General features: G+C 39.7%; 1 pseudogene; it reads left to right on the top strand.

Moving 5' to 3' along the window:
• The first annotated feature begins 3059 nt into the window (after nucleotides 1-3059).
• On the top strand, nucleotides 3060-15141 carry LOC110704393 (annotated as a pseudogene).
• The last annotated feature ends 8190 nt before the right edge of the window (nucleotides 15142-23331 follow it).

Here is a 23331-nt window from a genome sequence, read left to right as displayed (position 1 = left end):
TAGTGTTGTTTGATCACCTTTAAAATAATTCATTAATCAATTCCACATAGTATCTTGCGTTAAATAAAGATTAGAATTGAATTAAATAATTGTTGGTTGATCACTTAAGCCAAGGCGAATAATTTTTATTTTCTTGTCCTTTTCACGAATTTGATTAAATAAAGAATAACTACATTACGATGTAATTCCTACGTGAAAGTTAATAAAATCGACTAACATAGTTTTAGGTATCGCGTTGCATCTATTGTTTGGTGATGAAATTGTAAAAAGGGAAGAGTTAGTAGAGGCTGCACTAGGGCTAGGATAACGATTCCCCTCTAAAAGGGAACATAATTTTAGTACCCTTGCTCCCAAACTCATTTTTAGTTTATAGACCAATTTGGGCATGGGTAAACTTATGATTTTTGCTAATTATTCCATGAACTCCACATAGAAGAAAGGCATGAACAAGGTTTATGAGTTTTCCTAAAACTCATTGGCGACTCCCTACTTGTTTCTTACAAAAATGCGTAATGATAGAATCAATTCTAATTCAAGGTCCCCCAAACAGTCAGGAATTCAAATCCTACTACACCCTAACAAGTGTACAACCCTAGGCTTTTAAAGGGCCATGGGCATTTAAGGAGAGGGCCCCTTATGATATGAACACCCTCCTTACAACTTGGTTCTTATCTAGGGATTCCTGTTGATTTGGGTCGTAGTAAGTGTTCCGAGTTTGGTTTTCTTGTAGATAAGGTGGTTAAACGCCTTGAGTTGTTTGTTGCAATGCACCTCTCCCCTTGCGGCAAAGCTGATCATCATTAACTCGGTGCTCCTTGCCTTGTTTAATCATATTTTGTCTATTTTCCAGATTCCAGATTCCAGAAACTATCTACTCTCTGGTGGTGGACAATTTGTTAGCTAATTTTGGTGGAAGTGATCATCTCAATCGAGTCTTGGGATGGCTCTTTGTTCTTCTAAGTTGATGCACCTCCCGAAAGGACTAGGGGAATTGGGTATTCGTAGTCTTGCACCGTTTAATTCCGCCTTATTAGCAAATCAGAGTTGGCGTATCATTTAATCCCCACAACTGTTAGTTTCTCGTCTTCTGTTTGCTAAGTACCCTTTGTTGGTAAGGGTTACTGCGTCCTCGATTTCTTGTCCTTCTTGGGGTTATCGAGGTCTTCTCTAAAGAATATCTGTTTTGTGTAAGGGTTTGGTTTGGAAGGTTGGTTCGGGTTCTCGAGTTTGTATTTTAGAGGATTCTTGGGCTCCTGGTGGACAAGTTAGTTGAAGGATCTTCCGTTAGAGGTGGTTAGGCTGACTCTTGTATCTATTGGAATTGCGTGTGGCTGTTGATTCTTTTTGGTGTGTCAAATTTGGTGTGTCAGAGGCGGTTAGGCTGACTCTTGTGTCTTCTTTACTTGATCCGTGTTCTTACGCGTGGGATACTTCGATTATTCATATGTTGTTTAATTCTCCGTCGGCTGCTAAGATTCTTTTTTTGGATCGGCTGGGGAGGCTAATGGATGATTTGTATACTAGAAGTTCACCAGGGATGGGGTTTTCTCCACGAAATCGGCTTATGCCTTATGATGCTAGTCCCCTATGACCTCTAGTTATGGAAATCGGTTAACTCTGACCTGGTGGTGGAGGTTTTGGCGGCTTCGTATTCTTCCTCGGTGGAAGGTGTTTGGATATAAACTATTACATGATGCTCTTCCGATGGCATCCCTTCTGCATTCTCCTGGTTGTCCGGTTGACCCGATGCCTTTTACCCAGGAGTGGGAGGAGGTGTTGAACACCTTTAGAGACTGTCCTGCTGTGAGATCTTTATGGCGGTCGGTAGCGTTGGGGTTTTTTTGGCATTTATAGCAGTTCCCTCACTTTAGGGATTGGTTGGCTGAAACCGTTTCTTGGTTTTGTTCTCACAAATTTTGGAAGGGTATTATGTCTTTATTTACTCTCCTTTGGGATATTTGGCTTTTCAGGAATGAGTTAAGGTTTAGACATGCAGTTTGGTCTCCTAGGACAATTGAAGGTTTGGCTGAGGATTGGTTCCGCTGTTGTGTCCAGTCTCAAGATTGGAAGAAATCTGTATTGGGATCTTGCTCGTCTAGTTCGTTGTACTTTTAGGTAATCCATGGTTATGTTTGAGGGTTTTACCTGGCATATACCCCACGGTTTATTTGATCGTCGATGGAGCTTGGGATTGCTCTACGTGGAGGGCTAGGGCAGCTTGAGATTCCAGGGGGAGGTAGTAGGGCCTTTTTGTCTGGATCGACAGTGCATGCTGAGCTACAAGCTTGTTTTATGGGGACTTCAGGCGGCGTTTCGCAAAGGATTCTTGAAGATTCGGATTCATTCTGATTGTACGACCCTTCTCTCTTTGCTTCCGGATTCAGGTCCAACGGACATTTTGGTTAAGTGGCTCACTCAGTAATTGCGTGGGACTGTTGATTCTTTTTGGTGTGTCAAATTTGGTGTGTCAGAGGTGGTTAGGCTGGCTCTTGTGTCTTCTTTACTTGATCAGCGTTCTTACGTGTGGGATACTTCGATTGTTCATAGGTTGTTTAATTCTCCGTCGGCTGCTAAGGTTCTTTCTTTGGATCGACTGGGGAGGCTAATGAATGATTTTGTATACGGGAGTTCACTAGGGATGGGGTTTTCTTCACGAAATTGGCTTATGCCTTTCTTTGCCAGTCCCCTATGACCTCTGGTTGTGGAACTCGGTTGGCTCCGACCTGGTGGCGAAGGATTTGGCGGCTTCCTATTCTTCCTCCGTGGAAGGTGTTTGGCTGTTGAGTCCTTTTTGGTGTGTCAAATTTGTATGGTTCCTCGATCCTGGGTTTCTCCGGCTCACTGGTTAGCTGATTGCGCTAGGCGAAGGTAATTGTTGTTTTTTCAATTCTAGTTTGTTTCTTTCTTTTCCAATGTGTTTTTCTTTGATAGCTCTTTTGTCAAAAAAAAAAAAATCGTAAGGTTCCTCGGTCCTGAGTTTCTCCGACTCATTGATTAGCTAGTTGCGCTAGGCGAAGGCAATTGTTGTTTTTTCAATTCTACTTTGTTTCTTTTTGGTGCATTGTGTTTTTTTTATAGCTCTTTTGTTAAAAAAAAAAAAAAAGGTTGACACTTCAATTCAATGTATGACATTGACTAGTATGGTACCGAAATCAAGTGTGAAAGCCTTGACTTTCCTTAATCCGTTGCTTTAACTTCAAATTTATAAAATAAAAAAAAAAAAAAAAATTAAACAATGCCCAAACAGCATCGTCTCTCACCTTCTAGGGTTTCGAAAGAGCAGCAGCGGTCACAACAACTGCCCTGCTCTTGATCTCTTCCAACCTTCAAACCATGCTTCAATGGCGGCAGCTTGATCTCTTCCTCTAACCTCCCATTTTATCTCTCCTCCCTTTAACAATGCAAGACCAAACCCCCCCTGAACCCGAAGCTCAAACTCCCGAAGCCCTAGACTCCGATCAAATTCCACCTCTTCCGACAAATTCCGGCGCAGAATCCGATGAATTTGACTCAATTATCGATGTTTCCGACAAGAATTTAGATCTTCCTCTCTCTCTCCTCGACGGCGATGGTGAGAATTCGGCGGAAGGGTTGTATGTGTATCGTAATGTGTTCAATTTGATACCCAAATCGTTGGGGAATTTTGGGGGAAGGTTGAAGAAGCTTAAATTTTTTGCTAATGAGGTTAATTTGTTTCCGCAAGAGGTTAGGGATTTGGTGGAGCTTCAATGTTTGCAAGTTAAGGTATCCCCAATTAGTCTTATGGGTTTGCCTCTTAGCAAGTTGAAGTCTTTGAAGGAACTCGAGCTTTCGAAAGCGCCACCGAAGCGGTCCGGGTTCCCAATCATGGCTGAGATTTCTGCCCTTAAGTGTTTAACAAAGCTCTCAGTTTGCCATTTTTCTATTAGGTTGGTGGTTAAATACAGTTGTTGCTTCTTTGTGTGTTTGATCAATTACTTTATTTTTTGATGTTATGAATTACAAGTAATTAGTTGTTCTGGATTACACTTATGTTTTTGGTACAGTTTATGTATTTAGTCAACTAGTCACCGATTATGAGAGAAGAATTTGTGGTTGTGAAAAGTGATTTTTTTTATGTGCCTGTTCAAATATCTGTTAGTATTTTGTTGATGAAGTGGATTTAATGGAATTAGAGACCAAAAGAGAATAATACATGTTTTTCACTGTTGAATTATGTGAAAGATGCAAGCTTTGTTTTGGTGATATGCTGGTTATTCAATTGCATATTTGCAATGTGCAATGAACATATTTTTGCAAACAAAAGAGTTAGAAAATTAACAAATGTTGTGATCTCTTTTATGCGTTACTCTCACATAGTAGTTGATAGTGTAAGCAAAAGTGGACCAGGATAATCCGTCTTCATGTCTAGAAACATTTACACAAATTATAGAAGAATACAACATTTAACTTATAGGCATAGGGAAATCTAGGGTAAAATAAATGTAAAAGATAATCGCATACATTGTGGCACGGATTAGAGACATCAAAATAGGACAAACTTGCAGAGGATGATAATGAGAATGCTGATAATGAGGACAATTTAGGAAGTAAATATGAGGATGTAGGAAAGTGACCATATAGTGTAAGATGGAATGAAAGATCTTGGGGTTTGGGAGTAGGAAAAAATGACGCGGTTGCTTTTATATGGAGATAGGGACAATTTTTTTATTAATTGTATTTAGTTTTTGGGGGCTAAATTAAAGTTGGGAGTTTTTTTTTTTTATTTTTTTTTATTTTTTATTTTTTATTTTTTATTAATTTTTAATTTCATTGTTTAAATGTTAAGTTACTCAACTAATTTCCATCCAGCATTTCACTGTACATTGTTCCATCCCCATTAATGGATTCTCCCCCACATTAATGTGTCATTAGACTTTTCTTATAAGAAACTAAAAAGTCAATTTTAATATTTGAACTTCTCAAGAGCACATCAATGTAGGACAACAACTGCCCCTATTTGCTCCTTAAAAACTCCCTCCCCAAACCTTTTTAGATTTCTCAATCTCATTGCATCTCATCTCCACCACCACAAATCACTTTCTCTCTCCACCGCAGGACCACAACTACCCCTACTAGCTCCTTATAGTCCTTAATTGCACTAACAACTGCCGGTCTCCATACTCACTACCTTTAACCACTATTGCTCCAAATCTATGAACCTTAACCTCCATATGTGTTGAAGTGTTAGCTTCAACGACCAATTGAACATGATCTCCACCACCACAAATCACTTTCTTTCTTTTTCTTTTTTTTTTTTTTAAAAAATTTATTTATTTATTTATTTTATCACTAGTCATGCTTTATTTGTAAGAAGTGATGGATTTGTGTTTGGGTGATAGAAGGGTCAATAGAGACGGAGAAGTTGGATGTTGATGTGAAATTTGCTCATTATCACGTCAAATTTGTTTGAGAGGAGTGGGGTTTTGAGGAGAGAGAATTTGGGTTTTGCGGTAGTGGTGATGTGTAATCTGTTATGATGATTCTTGCGGTGGGCGAAGAAAGAGAGGAGGGTAGAGGGTCTGGTGGTAGGTCGTAGGTGTAACAATAGTGGGTCCGGTGGTGGGTGGAGGGAGGTGGGCAACTTGGGGTTTAATGGTGGAAAGAGAAAGTGATGAGAGTTTGTCGATGGTGAAAAAGCTGAGTTTTGATGGGAGAGAGGGAGGTAGGGAGTGGAATGGTGAATGAGCTAATAACAGTAGTTAAAGTTAAATTTTATGGAATTATTTTACCAATTTCATTCATTAATGTCATTATATGTAAAAAAAATAAAATAAAATACAGAGCTACCAATGATATTCCGAAAAATCATCAGCATTCATATCATTGCCTGCCCCCACATGTTGTATTCATTTTGCATAATCACTCTAATCATATCTGAATATTACATATTCTTCTGTACTTATCCAAAAGAGGTATTAGTACTGAGTAAATGGAAGTTGTTTAGTCTATTAAATCTTGTCAATTCTTTCTTTACTGTTACCATTTTGAGTTAATTTTCTTATCTCCTTTCTTAAATTTATCAAGGTAAATGCTGCAACTTCTCTTTAAATCACAGTCTGCAAATAAACTATAGAGAAAAGCAGACAAAAAAAAAAAGTTAAGAGAATAAAGGGTTAAAGAAGGTTGGGGTCGAGAGGAGATTACAAAGGAGGTGCTACTTGGTGTTCATTGAATTTTTTATTGGCTCATGATGAACAAAAGGAGTTATCAGTTTATCACTGTTATGATAATTGTGTCTAGAGTATTTCTGGCCATCACTGTTATCTTGTGCATGTGAAAATTGAAATAGTCATTCAGATTTAATTTTACTAAGCTTTATAAATTCCTGTTCTACACCTTTCAATATATTAACTTTCATTTTAATTATTCATGAAAATTCTGTTTTACGGATATTCCTTTATGCTCATTCTGCAGATACCTTCCTCCTGAAATTAGCTGCCTGGTTAATCTGGAGTATTTGGATCTGTCATTCAATAAGATGAGAAGTTTACCACAGGAAATAAGCTCATTAAAGGCCCTCATATCACTCAAAGTTGCTAATAATAAGCTAATTGAGTTACCAGCTGGATTGTCCACATTACAAAGACTGCAGAATTTAGATTTATCCAGAAATAGGTTGACATCACTTGGACTGCTTGAACTTAGCTCGATGCAAAACCTTCAGAAGCTGAATCTTCAGGTACCCAGGAACAACTAGCTTTTTATTTTTTTATTTTTATTTATTTATAATGAACTTCTGATCATATTTGGTTATTGATATTTCTTGCTGATTATTGATGGTTATAAAAAGTGGGGAGTTTAATGTTTTGAATTGCTATTTGACGACAAAATAATACTCACGATGACAGTGTAAGTTACCATCCTACCCCTATTTTAAATTGTTATTACTCCTTATTCTTACTCATGGCTTGACCACCTTCAACCCCCAAAATAGTCCACCACCCACCATCACCTCAACTGCGACTACCATCACCATCACCACAGCCACCACCACTACCACCGTACATTTTCGGGTATAACAATGGGTGACGGTGGGATGCGTATACTCGGAGGATTTGGGCGGGGAGGAAGATTTACCAGAGGTTGATGCAAATAGTTGCTGGAAAACACTTATGGGCTAGGTCATTAATAATGTCGTTGTGAGTGTTTCTTTGTCATCAAATAGTAACACCCTTAACATTTTAATACACTCTACGTAATTTGGCTTTCCTGCAACTTAATAACTTTACGTAATTTGATCAGCCACATACATTATATTCTGTTCCTATTACGTTCGACTTGTTGCCTTTTGGTTGAGATAGAGTTTTGTTTTCCTCAAACTGAAGGTTTTCCTAGGTAGCATGATTGGCAGTCTTATAAATAATGAAGGCATCAAAACCAATCATAATACATTAGACCAGGATAGGGGCTGTCCTTTCCATTTCTTTTTTATATTTCCTGGGCCTGTTTTGGGTGAGAGGGGGGGGGGGGGGGGAGGGGGGGAGGGGTGAATACAAAGTTGTGTGTTTTCATTAAACAAAATCTTGGATAACAAGGAAGTAAGGTTGCCATTCCATCAACACAAAGCTCTTGAAGATTTTTCTATGTCTAAATATTTAAACCTAACATGCTTACTTCATATTTTTATTATTGTCTAAGTACAATAAGCTTCTCAGTTGCGAAATACCTGCATGGGTTTGCTGCAATATGGAGTGTAATGGAAGTGGCGTCTGCAGTGATGACATTATCAATTCTACTGTTGAGATGGATGTTTTGGAAGCAACAATTGATGACAATGGAAGCATTTCTTGTGATGGTTAGCATGTTTTTTGTTTGTTATTTAGTTATTCTCGAGTGTTATTTAATTTCCAAATGTTCATTGAAGTTAATCATATGTTGTAACGATCTGTAGACTATTGACCACTAGTGCTCTATATGATGCAGCATCTTCTAATTCTACCTCGTATCATGTACCTGGGTCTTCTTTGATTGATAGATGTTTTGGTAAACGGCGATTAGGTAAGCGGTGGAAGAGAAGGCAATATTTACAGCAACGTGCTCGCCAAGAGAAATTACATCATAGCAGAAAATGGAAAATTGAAGACCATGGTGATACTTTCACTATCAAATCGAGTGAAAAATGCAGAAGGTGCGAACAAGTGCCACTTGCATCTGACTCTATTTCTGAGTGTGCTACTGACACTACTTGTGTTGAGGACCAATGTAAGCAGTCAATATATGGGGAAAATGAGGGTGGTGCAGTATTTCTTGATACCATTGATGATAGTGTGAAATCAAAGAAGGAAATTGATTTGGATAACTTCAATGGTATTGAAGATGAGGCCAACAGTGAAGGAGAAAATGATACTTGTTGTGATGCTCCATCAACTTGCATATGCAGTTTGGGTGATAACATTGATAAGGCTAAAGAAAGCATTTCTTCCCCAGTCTCAAAAGCTTCCCACAAGTGTAAAAGGCAGTCAGATAAATATCTTGATAACCCAAAGCCCAGAAAGTCTCGGAGATCAACTGATGATCAGGCTGCTACTTCTCGCATATATAATTTCACATCTTTTTGTGGTGTTAAGGATCATCTACCAGATGGGTTTTATGATGCTGGACGTGATAGACCTTTTATGTCACTGAGGGATTATGAGCAAAATTTGGAGATCCATTCTCGTGAGGTTATTCTACTTGACAGGTTGTTACATTTTAAATAACTCTATACGAAATAAGTTTTCGGCTGTCTTTACAGATGCTCAGATCATAATTCTTTTGAATTAATAAAAATCTGTGATTGCCTACTCTTTGCTCAGGGAAAGGGATGAAGAACTGGATGGAATTTTGTTGTCAGCTCAAGCAATGGTTCTTCGGTTGAAGAAGTTGACTGGCTTGAGGCTGAGAAGAGACCTGACAGCTGATGATAATTTTCTGGTTGCTTCCTGGCTTGCTCTATTTGTCTCGGATCATTTTGGAGGTGGGGACAGGATTTATTCCCTTGATAGGGTTAGAAAAGATGTTTCTGGTTCAAACTATCATAAGCCTTTTGTTTGTACTTGTGCTGTTGGGAATAGTGAGAATGGGATGGTGGCCTTGAAGAAGAATACTCATGCTGTGGAAGATGTTGTTTTACAAGATATCTGTGAGCAATCCCTTCAAACTATCAAAGCGAGACGCAATTCTGTAGTTGTGCCTTTAGGGCTCTGCAACTTGGTGTATGTAGACATAGGGCAGTTCTTATGAAGGTAACTATTTTGTGGTTTCTGATTCATTTACTGTTATAATTTTGATTGCTGTTCAATCCTGTATGAACTATTTACTTCTTGCGCATTCCAGTACTTGTGTGATCGAATGGAGCCCCCTGTCCCTTGTGAGCTAATTCGAGGTTACCTGGACTTTTCTCCACATGCCTGGAATGCAGTCCTTGTCCAGAAGGGTGGATTATGGGTTCGCATGATAGTTGATGCTTGTCGTCCACATGATATACAGGATGAGATGGATCCAGAGTACTTGTGCAGGTTTTTTGAATTATTTAATGGCCCTGTGTCTTGTTTTGTTTTTGTTCTATAACTTGTAGCCGCATCATGTCATATAAGCTTGTTCAGAGGAACTGTTTTCATATCATTTCTCATGCTGTCATGAAATATTATTCTTGCAGGTACATTCCGCTTACTCGGATTATTTACCCAAAACTTGCTCCTAGCGATCCTGTTTCGACTGGTTTTCCTTCGATCTCTGAATGTGAAGAAATTGAAAAAGTGGCTTCTAGCTCTCTCATTTTATGCAAAGTGGGATCAATTGAAGCTGCAGCAAAGGTTTGGTTCCTAGACATGAATGTTTATTGATTTTATGTATTGTTTTACTCAGCCTATTTATCAGGAACAATTTCTATGCTATTGGGTCTTTGGAACTTTAGAAGAATGTGACTCTATGTACGTGATTTATCTCTGAATGTTTCCATCTCCTAGTCTGATTATCTGGAGACTAAAGTTATATTACTTGGACTCAGGTACTAGTGTGTGTGTGTGTGTGTGTGTGTGAGATTGATGCCCAAGTTACACTTTTAGCTGTTTTATGAATATAATGTGCCTTTGGTCCAGATTTAAAAATAAGTGTTCATATCTTGGAGTATCAAATAATTGACTTGGATACTTGAGAAGAAATGATGAGTTTGAGCCAAGAACAGGTAGCTCATTAATGGTAAAAGAAGCATAATTAACTACAATGATCGTCACATTGTCACATCACAAGTGTCTTGTATGTAAATATTATTAGTTCGGTACTTTGGTAGGACAATTGGAAACTATTGACAACTTTAGTTGTGACTTTGGAGAATATGGAAAATAGGTGGTCCATGGTCGACTATTCATAAATTAATTTGTGGTTCTCGAACAATTTCTTTTTATCTTCTCTCTCTCTCTCTCTCTCTCTCTCTCCCTCTCTCTCTCTCCCTCTCTCTCCCTCTCTCTCTCTCCCTCTCTCTCTCTCTCTCTCTCTCTCTATATATATATATATATATATATATATATATATATATATATATATATATATATATACACTTTTTGCTCAAGCATAGATTATTTTGAGCTGGATGTGTGTTGATGTTTCCCAGTAGCTTTTAGTGAAAACTTTCAACTTATCATTGTCATAATAATCTAATGCATAGCCTAGTAAGTCGATACAGTTTTTAGAGTTAAAAGCTAAAATTGATCATCTTCAACATCACTATTCTCATAACTCCTTACACACACATAAGCACTAACAACCCTTTTCTGATGTATACTTTTTATTCTTTTATTATTCGTGTCCCTGATTTTTTTTGAAATTATTTTTTATTATTATGTATGTGTTGGAGATTTGTCACGATTTTTATCCCTTGGGGGTTATTGTTAGTGTGGTCTTTAATGTATATCTAGCTGATATAGTTATAACTTCAGGTCCGTACTTTAGAGGTATCTGCAGCTGCCCTGGATGAAATCAGGAATTTTGAATTTACCTGTATCGGGGAAGTAAGAATTTTGAGTGCTCTAAAGAAACACCCATGCATAGTTGAGATTTATGGGCATAAGATTTCTTCAGACTGGATACCTTCATCTTCATCTGATGAAAAGCCTGAGCGTCGTATGCTTCGTTCTGCGATTTTTATGGAATATGTTGGAGGGGGCTCTCTGAAGGTGACACTCTTTTCTCCATTACAAACATTTTTTGTCAGTTGCGTTAGTGAATCTATTATCTTATGTCATCAACTTAAACCTGTGTCATACTACAGAATTACATAGAGAAGCTGTTGAAAACTGGCAAGAAGCATGTACAAGTTCATCTTGCTTTGTGTATTGCTAGAGATGTTTCATGTGCACTGAAGGAGTTGCATTCCAAGCACATTATTCATCGTGACATCAAGAGCGAGAATATTCTAATTGATTTGGATCAGAAGAGAGCTGATGGAATGCCTGTTATCAAGCTATCTGACTTCGACAGAGCCGTTCCTCTTCGATCCTCCTTGCATACATGTTGTATTTCCCATGTAGGTATACCTCCACCTGATATTTGTGTTGGAACACCCCGCTGGATGGCTCCTGAGGTATTGCAGGCAATGCATGATCGTAAAACCTATGGCCTGGTAAGTGTCACTTCCAGATATTAATTTGTGCTCTGATCTACATGTGACTGATCACTATCGGCATAAATGTGAAATAATCATGCATGTGAATCAGTCTTTTAATTGTTCTTGCAAGTTTGATTTGGAAAGGATGTGACCCTGGTGGGGATTCTAACCAGCAAGATTTTTGTTGGTTTGACCTGCACTTCATGTAGTTAGCTGGCTTGGAGTGTATGTTGATATAGTTTATATTGTGGGATGATGTGCTTCCCATTCTCTCAAACCATAAAGGCCTCAAAACTTGTTAGTGTATTAAATATTTAACTGGGAGCAGCAGATAAATGTTGTTGTCTGTATGTACGCTAGAGATGCAAACCTTTTGTCAAGGACCGGTTCTCACACACAATAATTACGAATAATTAACACTAATTAGGAGGTAAGCTTGAGTAATTTGATTAATAATGGAAATGGTACGATTACAGGATAACAATAGCTTTAGGCTATTAATCTCTAAGTAGCTTTAGGCTACAACTCTCATAAGATTTCTCTTAACAATTTTCTGGATAAGTGGCTACTACTCTCTCTATTACAATTTATACTCAAGCACTATTATAACCTAAAACTAATAATGGTTGACCTCCAAGGCTTAGGGAACAACAATCTTTTTGCCATTGTTACTAAAGTAGTGAATCTTCCTTTTCAAACTTGTCTTCTTTCCTGAATTAGCTTCCTTGTCAAAAGCTACTGCTCCTCTTGTTCCTCCAATTCGATTTCAGCTTCTGTCCTTTCCTCTTGGTTACCGTTGTTGTTGACTTGCTCTTGAACATGACCCAAATTGCGAACTTGACCCATCTTGGCCCTTCGGTGATAGACCTTAATGGGCTGGCCCAAATTCGGATCCATCACACCTTTCCTTTTCAGGGTTTACTCTATTATTTTGTAAAGGCTTCTATATTTTGTGCTTCTCAAATAATTGGCTATTTTCATTAGTTGGTTAGTGAATGACATGATTATCAAACACCTAATCACAGACAGGGAATGTATTGTGCATGTAGCAATATAATCCTTTTTTATTTGTCCGGTGTGTATATGTAAAATGCTGTGTATACATATATACTCCCTATACTAGTTTCTATGATGGAACATTCTTAATGTAGTACAATCTTATGCTTTGTGCTTTAATCACGGCCACATATAGCTTCGGGTGTTTGCGTGTGTTGGTGGGGTATGGACTATGGAGGTTTAGGTGCATTATTACTTAATTGTAATAGATCATTGTACCTATTTTCTATATACTCCATCCGTCCCCAATTAAAGTTCCCATTTCTCACTGAGTTTGGTCCACGTCTTCGTGATACTATTAATCGATAATATTCCATTCTTTCTCCATATAATAAAAGAATATTTTAAAAAAACCTGTTATTTCATAAATCCCTCTACAAATTCTCTCCTAAATACTTGTGTCGTTGTGTGGTTGTGCCCAAGAGGAATGGGTGCTTTACTTGGGGAAAGAGGGAGTAATTAAAAGATTACAATTGTACTCTCTTTGATGTTTCTTTTGCATTTTCAACGGATTAGCATACCTGGCTACATGATCGCTATTGCTCCAAGAAGAGCAAAGGTCACTTTCCATATAGGGTAGAGCGGCGTGTAAAACATTTGAATGGGGTCAAATCAGATTTTATTTTTAAGGAAAAAAAAAAAAATCAGTGAATTCATCAAACAAACATTTGTTGCAACCCTTCTTTTGAAGTGAAAAGAGCTCAGTAGAATGATACAAAGCTGGATAAGTAGCTAAATAATTTCTTCAGAAAACTGAATCAGACTTATTTTAAGAGAGAAACAGAAGTCCATTACCAGAAAGTTACTTCAAGGGTAAGAGTCAGTCTTACAATTCCTCATCTTTTGTAGAAGGAATTCTTCTTTGCTTTTCCCTTATATCAAGACATTACCAAAGATTTTTACTCTTCTTAATGGAAGATTTTGTCTGAGAGACTCTTTGGTGTCCATTGAGTAAGGCTGTCTTCTGAATTTGAAGTGTGATCCTGAATTCCTGATCCTGATAACCTTAATTAAGATTAGTTACATCCGTTATTCTACGTTTTTGGTGTTAAGTAATCTAGCCCATCCCCTCCCCTCCCCTCTAAAACAAAAGGTAAAAAACCCCATAAATGAAGTGGTGTATCCTACTTTTTCAAGTTTTTTATTTTTTAAAATGCACAATTTATGCCTTTGGCTGACTCTTTCTGTTTGCAGGAAGTTGATATTTGGTCCTATGGATGCTTGCTCTTGGAATTGTTAACCTTGCAAATCCCATATTCAGGACTATCTGACTCAAACATTCATGATCTTTTACAAGTAAATCTCTCTCTCTCTTAGCCTCTGGTGTGTGACCCTTTTTGTTGAATGTGTGTGTGTGCACACTCTTGATTTTTGTAATGGGCTTAGTTAGAGGTTTTTATCATGTTGTTTTCTTGGACTGGGTTGTGGTATGTGGTTGCTGTAGGGCATGGTTACAGGAGTATTGAGAATCCTTTTTTTTTTTTTTTTTTTTTTTTTTTTTTCCTACTGGTTTGTTAATAGGGAGACAGAAGGTGATAGTTTGTGACCTTGGGTGGGAATAGCCCCAAAGAGAATGTGAAGCCTTCTATATCTGCCAAACATCTAAGTTCTTTTTGAGTCATGACTACATTTGGCTTAGTCTCATCAGATTTCCTTTTGTGTGATAAAGGCTCAAGTCCTCTTATATCCTTTGCTAAGAATATATATACGGGCTGTACATTTGTTCAAGCTAGTGCACCCTAATATCCTTTGCTTAGACTATATATGTGGACTTTGTATACTATTCATGCTGTTACAGATCCTATCTCCCTCTACTATACACTTCCAATCCCTTTCCCCTCAACTCCTACTGTTTTTAATGTTACATGTTCTTTGAGCAGAATGGCAAGAGACCCCTACTGAATGGTAAAATTGAAAAGCCGGGGTCGTTGGAGGAACATTCCGGATTAAATTCTTGTACAGAAATTGAGGGAGAAGACAGGGAATCGGAGGGTTTGAGATTCTTGATAGATCTGTTCCATCAATGCACAAATGGGAATCCTGATGAGCGCCCAACAGCTGAAGATATTTATGATATGCTGCTTGCAAAGACTAGTTCTTTCACTGCTGCTACCAATTAGGTATAATAATGTACTTTTGTATTCTAGATTTATTTTCGGCATCACAAATTTTGTAGACATAGGATAAAGGGGGTTACAACGTAGTGTCCGGGATTGGGAAATCACATCACTTCATGGATATCATTTATCTAGAATTCTAGGCTGTTGTTTAATTCCATTTTTCTATTTATTGGAAGTTATCTTAAGCTGTAGTTCCCATTAATAACAATAAATATTCTTGTAATTGTATTTGTATTCGTGTAACAATAAGTGTTTCAGGCCTAATGTAATATACGATGTATAAGCTGATTTGAATTCCTTTATGGGTAAACTGATTTGATTTGAGTTTATATATATGGATAAAGCTAATTTGAGTTTCGATACGGCTAAGCTTATTTGAGTTTCTATGTCATATCCTTTCTTTTGGAAGTTCTACATTGTCTATGCCAATATCTTAATGTTTATTACAGTACTTTTATTGATTCCCAATAAACAATTAGATATGATTTACAGATGAATGCTAACAAATAGGGGGCGTTTGGTATGGATTTTTTAAGCTAGGGAAACGGATTCAAATAACCTACTATGTTATTGTTTGTTTGATAAAGGCTAGAGAGTAACGAATACCGTTACCTGGGTGTAACAGTTCCCTCACTTTGATTCCGCTCTTTGACCCAAGGAAACAAATTCCGTTTCCTGCATAATGTCAACATCTCTAATTGACTCTCTCTTCCAAAGCTCTTACTCATCCAATCTCTCTTTCAAATCGATTTCTCAGCATGCTCAAGATATTGCTTCATTATTCCAGACTCGTCAAAATTGAGTCAAATAAAATCACTCAACAGCAACTCATCATTCTCACATCTCACCCACCAAAAATTATTATAAAAAAAAAAAGAATTTTCATGATGATCGATGATGAAGATTGATTTGCCTTTACGATGATCTGATATGATGTTGATAATTTTGATTTTTGCTAGTCTGCTGATTTCAATCCGGTGTAGTTGAGTTTTGTGATCAATAAAAGAAAAAAGTGATCTAGTAATCTGATTTTTCTTTTATGATTTGATGATTTTGGTTGTTGGGTAAGAGTAATTAAATTGGAGTAAAAAAAAAAGAGAAGAATTTTGCATAAGTTGAAACAATAAAGTAGCTCGTGAATCGTGATTTAGCCCACCAATATTTTAATTTTGTTTTCTCTCTTTTTTTTTTTTTTAATTTTTTTTCCTCTTTTTTATGCCAAACAAAAGGAAACGGGTTAATTTTTATCGTTTACGTTTCCTTAGTAATACCAAACAACTAATAAGGGTAACACTATATATTACCTTTTCTCCTCCTAATTTGTTTTCATTCCGTTACCTTTACTAAGTTGATACCAAACGCCCCCTTAATCCAAAAAGGATTTTTTTGTGAATGCAAAGTTGCCAATCTTGCCATCCTACTTCCACTGAAGCAACCTGAAAGAGTGGCTTAAGTGATGGAAAATTATGTTGTGGAGCATATGGATTCATCTCAACGATGTGATCTTCAGGGACCATCATCTAAATCCCATCTACATACTTGCTCTAATTTCTGAGTCAACATCAAGATTAAAGAACACTGCCAGAGTTCTGGAGAAGGAAATACATCTAGACCCAAATGAAGATGGTTTGGATACATTGGAACACAGGCCAAGTTAATGAGCGTGTCTTCACGGTCTTGTTTGTTGGTGCCTGGAAGAGGAGCGATGATAAGGGTAGACCTTATCTGAGCTCGATGAGCTGGGATTGATTCCAGAAGATAATAGAAGAATAGAAGAGGAAAGGGAAGGAAGAAGAAGAAGTATACATAATAAAGAGAGAAAGAAGAGATACAGAGGGAGAATTTAGCGTATTTTTCTTTAATGAGAATATTACACCAATTAAGCTATATTTAGCTATCCTAACAACCCAAAACTTGTAACAAAAAAAAAGCATCTTACAGCTTTACAACTAAGCATAAAAGACAAAAAATAGAAAATAACAAAATAGCAAGCTAAATTCTGTATTGTAACATATTTTCCCGCCAAATACAACTAACACTACTCTTCCTTATTTCACCTGTATCATACCCTCCCCCTTTAAAAAGACTTGTGCAAAAGTCAGCAGGGAACTGTATCCAGGGTATTGAGACTCAAAATCACCTTTAGCCAACCAAGTAGCTTCATGTTTAGGCTGATTTTGCCACTGAACCAGGACCTGATCAATCATCATATTAGATACCCTAGCAGTACAAGTATCCAAAATAGCAGCAGACAACAAAATAGCAGACTCTGTCTGTTCTGTTAAGTCAGGCATGACTGCAATCTAAGGCAGAGTACTCCTGAAAGCTTTGAGCTGGGATACATGGAACACATTATGGATTTTAGCATAACGTATTGAGAAGCTGGATTCTATAAGCAACCTTAGCAATAGACTCCACCACCTTGAAGGGCCCATAGTTTTTGGCTGCATGCTTCTGATGACTTCTGGACTGAACAATTTGTTGCCTGTAAGGCTCCAACTTAAGCCAAACCCAGTCATTCACTTGAAAAACCGTTTTAGATCTCTTCTTATCAGCTTGCATCGTCATCCTCTGTTGTGCCTTCAGCAAGTTCCCCTTAAGGACCTTAAGAATCTCTTCCCTTTTCATCATGCACCTATCTACCACAACATTGCTTGATTCCCCAGGGAAATAAGGGAGGTGTAAAGGGGGTGGCTGGCAATAAACAACCTCATAGGGAGTCATACCAGCTGAAGAGTGAAAATGGGTGTTATACCACCATTCTGCCATAGGTAAATACTTGCACCAGTCTTTAGGCCTGTCACTTGTCATACATCTCAAATAAGATTCCAAACACCTGGCACCACCTTAGTCTGTCCATCAGTCCCAGGGTGATAAGCTGATGATAACAAAATTTCTGTGCCTTGTAAAGAGAACAACCCTTTCCAAAACTGACTTAGAAATGCAGAATCCCTATCACTCACTATACTCCTAGGCCAGCCATTAACTTGAAGACATGGTTAAGATAGACCTGTGCTATTTCAACAGCAGAAAATGGGTGTTTGAGAGTCATAAAGTGGGCATACTTGCTCAATCTGTCTACCACCACAAAAATAACATTACTACCCATAGATAAAGGCAGGCCTGTAATGAAATCCATAGAAATATCTGTCCATATCTGTTCTGGAATGGGCAAAGGCTGTAAAGTTCTTAGTTTTGCAGATGTATCATACTTAGAAGCTTGGTACACCACACACTTCCTTACAAATTGACTCACATCCTTGGACATTCCCTTCCAGTAGAAGATGCCCTGCAATCTCTTTAATGTTTGATCCCTTCCCGAGTGTCCTGCTTCCAAGGAAGCATGTTGCCATTGCATTAACTTAGCTCTCAAGTTAAAATCTGGCCCTACTACAATCTTGGCATGCTTTCTGAGAAGACCATCTTGCAGAGTAAAGTGAGGTAGCACCTCACCAACCTGCAACTTGCCTAGGATGCTCTTAAGGTTGTCATCCAAGTCATAACTTGCAGCAACAAGGTGCTCTACATTAGAGTCCACCAAAGATATAGCCATGAGTAGAATATCAGACCCAGATACCCTAGAAAGAGCATCAACAGCCACATTCTGCTTCCTAGCTTTGTATTGGATCTCATAGTCAAAGCCCATGAATTTTGATAACCAAAATTGCTGAAATGGTGTAGAGATCTTTAGCTGAAGAAGCCATTTCAAACTTTTCTGGTTAGTCTTCACAATGAAATGAGTACTACTCAAGTACTGTTACCATTTTTGCACTGCAAATACCATTGCCAGCAACTCCTTTTCATAAACTGACAGCTTTTGCCATTTAGGACCCAAACTCTTACTGATAAAAGCAATAGGATGATCATTCTGCATCAGAACAACACCTATGCCAGACTTGGATGCATCAGTTTCTACCACAAACTGCAGACTAAAACCTGGTATAACCAGAACAGGAGCTGAGATTAAAGCTTCTTTTAATTTCTCTAGAGCTTGCTAAGCTGCATCAGAACATACAAATGCCCCCTTCTTGAGCAAATCAGTGAGAGGTTTGCTAATAGAAGCATAACCCTTCACAAACTTCCTGTAATAACAGCCAAGCCTAGGAAACTTCTCAAGTACTTGAGTGAGACTGGACTTGGCCAAGACTTAACAGCATTGATCTTGTCAGGATCTATTTCCACCCCTTTAGATGAGACAAAGTGCCCCAAATACTCCACTCTTTCAGTAGCAAAGGAACATTTACTAAGTTTAGCATACAGTGAATTCTGTGTCATGAGCTCAAACACAGCAGCTAAGTGTTGCCAATGTTCATCAAAACTTTTGGTGTAAATCAGTATATCATAAAAAAAAACACTTGTATAGGATAGCTCCCGCTGAACTATCGCCCAACTCCCCAAGGTGCGCGCTCATGGCCGAGGGAACAACTATGAGGGGCTCACCACCCCGATGGAGTCAGCCTGCAGAGTTGACCAGGTCGAACTATCCACAAAGGAGATCGTACACCTGTAAATAGAGAGCAAAGTACAACGAAAAATTGTTGAGACACACAAGTTATTACACTCTCTACATCTCTCTAAGTACACTTTCTCTCTCTAAACACTCTCTAACTTAGGCATCAGAGGGGGGTTCCTCGAGCCACCCCCAAAGGCAGTTTACGTGTGTTGCCTTGTGTAGATTGTCGACGGGGCCCAGCTCATCTAGCAGAACCCTTGGATCCACACCTGGAATAATTGGCGCTAGAAGGAGGGGTAGGATCATCTAACCTGAGGTTCACCAACTGAGTTAGGGAGTAGTTGACAAACCACCATGGTCGGGGAGGAAGTTGTACAAACACCCATACCCAAAGCTAATGACGCCAACCAAACACCATAAAAAACACCGCCAGCAACCATCAATCTCAAAGGATCCGCCGAGAAACCCAAATCCACCGTCTCACAAAAATCCAACCCCATTGGATCGACGTCTGTTGTAGCTAAAGCAACGTCAAAACCAGTCGATCTGGTAGGATCTAGTTCCATCTTCAAGTATGCCATTGATAGGCGCGAACAATGAACCCATTGTTTCAGCACCCATAGCCCAAAAACCGCAGCCCGTAAACATGCCATCCATTCTACAAAACCTCTCTAAGTGCAGCAAGGAGCAGTTGGCAGCGATGACAACATTCTTGCTAACTTTGGTAAAGGAGCGAGCTCATCGCCAGTAGCAGCAGCTATAGAACCAGCGGTAAAGAAGGCAACATCATCGACCTTCACTCCCGAGCAGAAGGAGCTCGTCCAGCGGAGAAAGAAGGTGCTGGAGTTGGAAGCTCGAAATCTGAACCGAGAATGGAGCGTGGAGGAAATAACCCAAGCTAAGGGCAGCCCGGAGAGACGAATCACCCGCAGCAGGTCACCAGCCTCTGAGCAGGGACTGAGGCTGGATAGGGAGAAGCGAGCACGGATCCAGGTTATTCCAGATGATTCCCCATTTTGCCGGGAGATTCTAGAGGAACCGATGGAGAAGATAAAGATGCCAAGCTGTAGGTATAACAGAACTACAACACCTAAGAATCATATCTCGACTTTTGAGAACCATATGGTGCTCTACACCATGACAAACTCAATCTAGTGCAAAGCATTCCCGCCAGGGGTTGGCAGCTGGGTGGCATGGAGCCATTCCCAAGGGTTCCGTGTACTCAAAAACCAGCTGAAAAGGATGTTTATGGAGCATTTCATCACCCTGGTAGATCGAACTAAGATGACAACTAGTTGATGTCGCTAGTTCATGGGAAAGATGAGCCCCTGAGGGAGTTTATCACCAGATTCAACAAGGAGGCAACAACCATCCCAAATACGAGCCAGGAGGTAGCGCTGCTGGCAATGCAGAGCGGTTTGCTACCAGGCTCACCTTTCAGAGCGTATATGAGGCGTAGGAGCCTCAAGACGTTGGCCGAAGCGCTAGGTAAAGCGCACGAGTTCATCAAGGCAGACGAGACCGACAGAACAATGTTGAGTAGGAAGGCGCTAAAAGACCCAGATAAGTGGGCAGAGGTCACCCGGGCAGAAAACACAGCCAGGGCTGACCAACCCAGCAAAGCTGATCAAGGTCGCAGGGAGGCAGATCAAGCTGTTGGGGTGAGAAGGGTAGACCCGAAAATGGGAGGAAGACTTGGAAGGTTCGACCAGTATACCCCGCTCACTCACTCGAGATCCCACATTTTCAGCGTGAACAAAGCTGATGACAAGTGGCAGAAACTTCCAAGGATGGTTAATAGGAACCGTGACCCCAACAAGTGGTGTGACTTCCATAGGGACCACGGCCATACAACTTATGAATGCACACACCTGAAAGACAACATAGAAGATCTAGTCAGATGGGGGTATTTGAACTAGTTCAAGTAGTAGGCTGACCCCCCAAAAGTAAGAGAAGAGGACAGTGTAGCCCGTGACCGCAGAGGAGGTCACAGAGGTCCTGCTGAGGATAGAGACAGAGACAGCAAGCTAGAAGGCAGGGTGTATGTGATCAACAGAGGATCGGTGCACGGGGGAACAGTGAACAAGGCGCGGGCAGACCTGCGGGCAATGATACATCAGATAAACCATAATGAGAGGCGCATATGGCCACCTCTTCCCCCGCAGGCGCGAGCTATGTTTGATGAGTATGACCAGAAGGGCATAATCTATCCTCACGATGATCCTCTGGTAGTAACGATGAGAATTGCAAACTGGGAGGTAGACCGAACATTGATTGATAGGGGGAGCTCAGCCAACATCATATATATCAGCGCGTTCAAAGAGCTGAAGTTGGACAGAAAGGACCTATAAAGGGTGAGTTATGAAGTCACCGGGTTTAACGGATCTGGGTTGACCCCAGAAGGTATAATTGAGCTCTCAGTCCGAGTAGGAGAAAGGTAGAAAAGACGCGATATTCAAGCAGAGTTCCTGGTGATAGACTCTCCTTCACATTACAATGTGATCATGGGGAGGCTACTCATCCACAAGATTGGCGGAGTGGTTTACACCTATCATCTGGCCATGGCTTACACAACCAATGAAGGGCGGTCAACAAAGCTAAGGAGAAGCCAGAAAACAGCTCAACAATGTTACATAACTGCCTTAAAGCAGCCCGCCAGGACCAGACAACAACCACCCTCAGAGCAAAGATCTGTTGAGCAGGTTGAGAAAAAAGTTAAGAAAAAGAAAGCGCGAAGAATATCACAGGGAGAAGGACAAACAAAAGCTGGCCATGGAAAATTTTAAGCCCGCAAAGGAGGAGATGGCTGGACCGCTTCCTAGAGGGGAGCATGTTACATTTGAGCTCACAGAAGGTGATCCTTCAAGAACAGTAAAAATTGGAAAGGACATTGATCCTGGAGTGGGGGTGCACCTCATATAACTGCTGAGGAAAAACAAGGACATCTTTGCATTTTCAATAGATGAGATGCGCGGAATTGACCCTGCAGTCATGGTCCATAGGCTGAACGTGAAGGAGGATGTTAAACCAATAAGGCAGAAGAAACGAAGCTTCTCCACGGAGAAAAATCAGGCAATCCAGGAAGAAATCGAATAACTCCTAGAAGCTGGATTCATTGAGCCCTGCGATTACCCGGAGTGGCTAGCCAACGTAGTCATGGTGAAGAAGGCAAATGGCCAGTGGAGGATGTGCGTTGATTTCACAGATCTCAACAAAGCATGCCCAAAAGATTGTTACCCGCTGCCGCAAATCGATCAGCTGGTAGATTCAACCAGCGGGCACGACCTGTTAAGCTTCATGGATGCCTTCTCGTGGTACCATCAAATTAGTTTGCATAACCCAGACCGGCAGAAAACCGCATTCATCACCGAGGGGGAGTGTACAATTACATAGCTATGCCCTTCAGGTTGAAGAATACTGGAGCTACTTTTCTGAAGACAATGGATAGAGTGTTCATGCATCAGAAGGGTAGGAATGTTGAGGTATACGTGGATGACTCAATTGTTAAGAGCATCACGCAGGCAGGGAATATCATGGATCTGGAGGAAACATTTTCCACGCTAAACATGTATAACATCAAACTTAACCTAAAGAAATGTGTCTTTGGGGTAAGCTCGGGAAAGTTCCTAGGCTTCCTAATCAGCGAGAGAGGGATAGATGCAAACCCGGAGAAGGTTGAAGCAGTCTTAGGTTTGCCCGAGCCTAAGTGCATTAAGGATATCATCAGCAAGTCAGCCGATAAAGCTTTACCTTTCTACCGGCTGCTGAAGGGGAACATGGAATTTAAGTGGGGAGCCGCAGAAAAAGAAGAATTTGAGGGCATCAAGGAGCATCTGACTAAGCTCCCAACAATGATCAGCCCGGAGCTGAAAGAAAAATTGCAGTTGTACATTTTCGCGTCGATTCAAACAATCGCAGCTGTTCTCCTGGTAGAAAGACAAAAGCAGTAAAGACAGATATACTTTGTGAGCCACGTGCTGACTGAGGCCGAGCAAAGGTACCTATTGGTGGAGAAGTTGGCTTTTGCGGTAGTAACCACAGCGAGGAAGTTGAAACCATATTTTAACGCGCACATAATACAAATCCTCACAAATCAC

This window comes from Chenopodium quinoa, unplaced genomic scaffold, assembly GCF_001683475.1.
Source record: "Chenopodium quinoa cultivar QQ74 unplaced genomic scaffold, ASM168347v1, whole genome shotgun sequence".
Taxonomy (NCBI): domain Eukaryota; kingdom Viridiplantae; phylum Streptophyta; class Magnoliopsida; order Caryophyllales; family Amaranthaceae; genus Chenopodium; species Chenopodium quinoa.
Note: the sequence above shows the minus strand (reverse complement) of the source record. Positions and strands in the feature narration are given on the sequence as shown.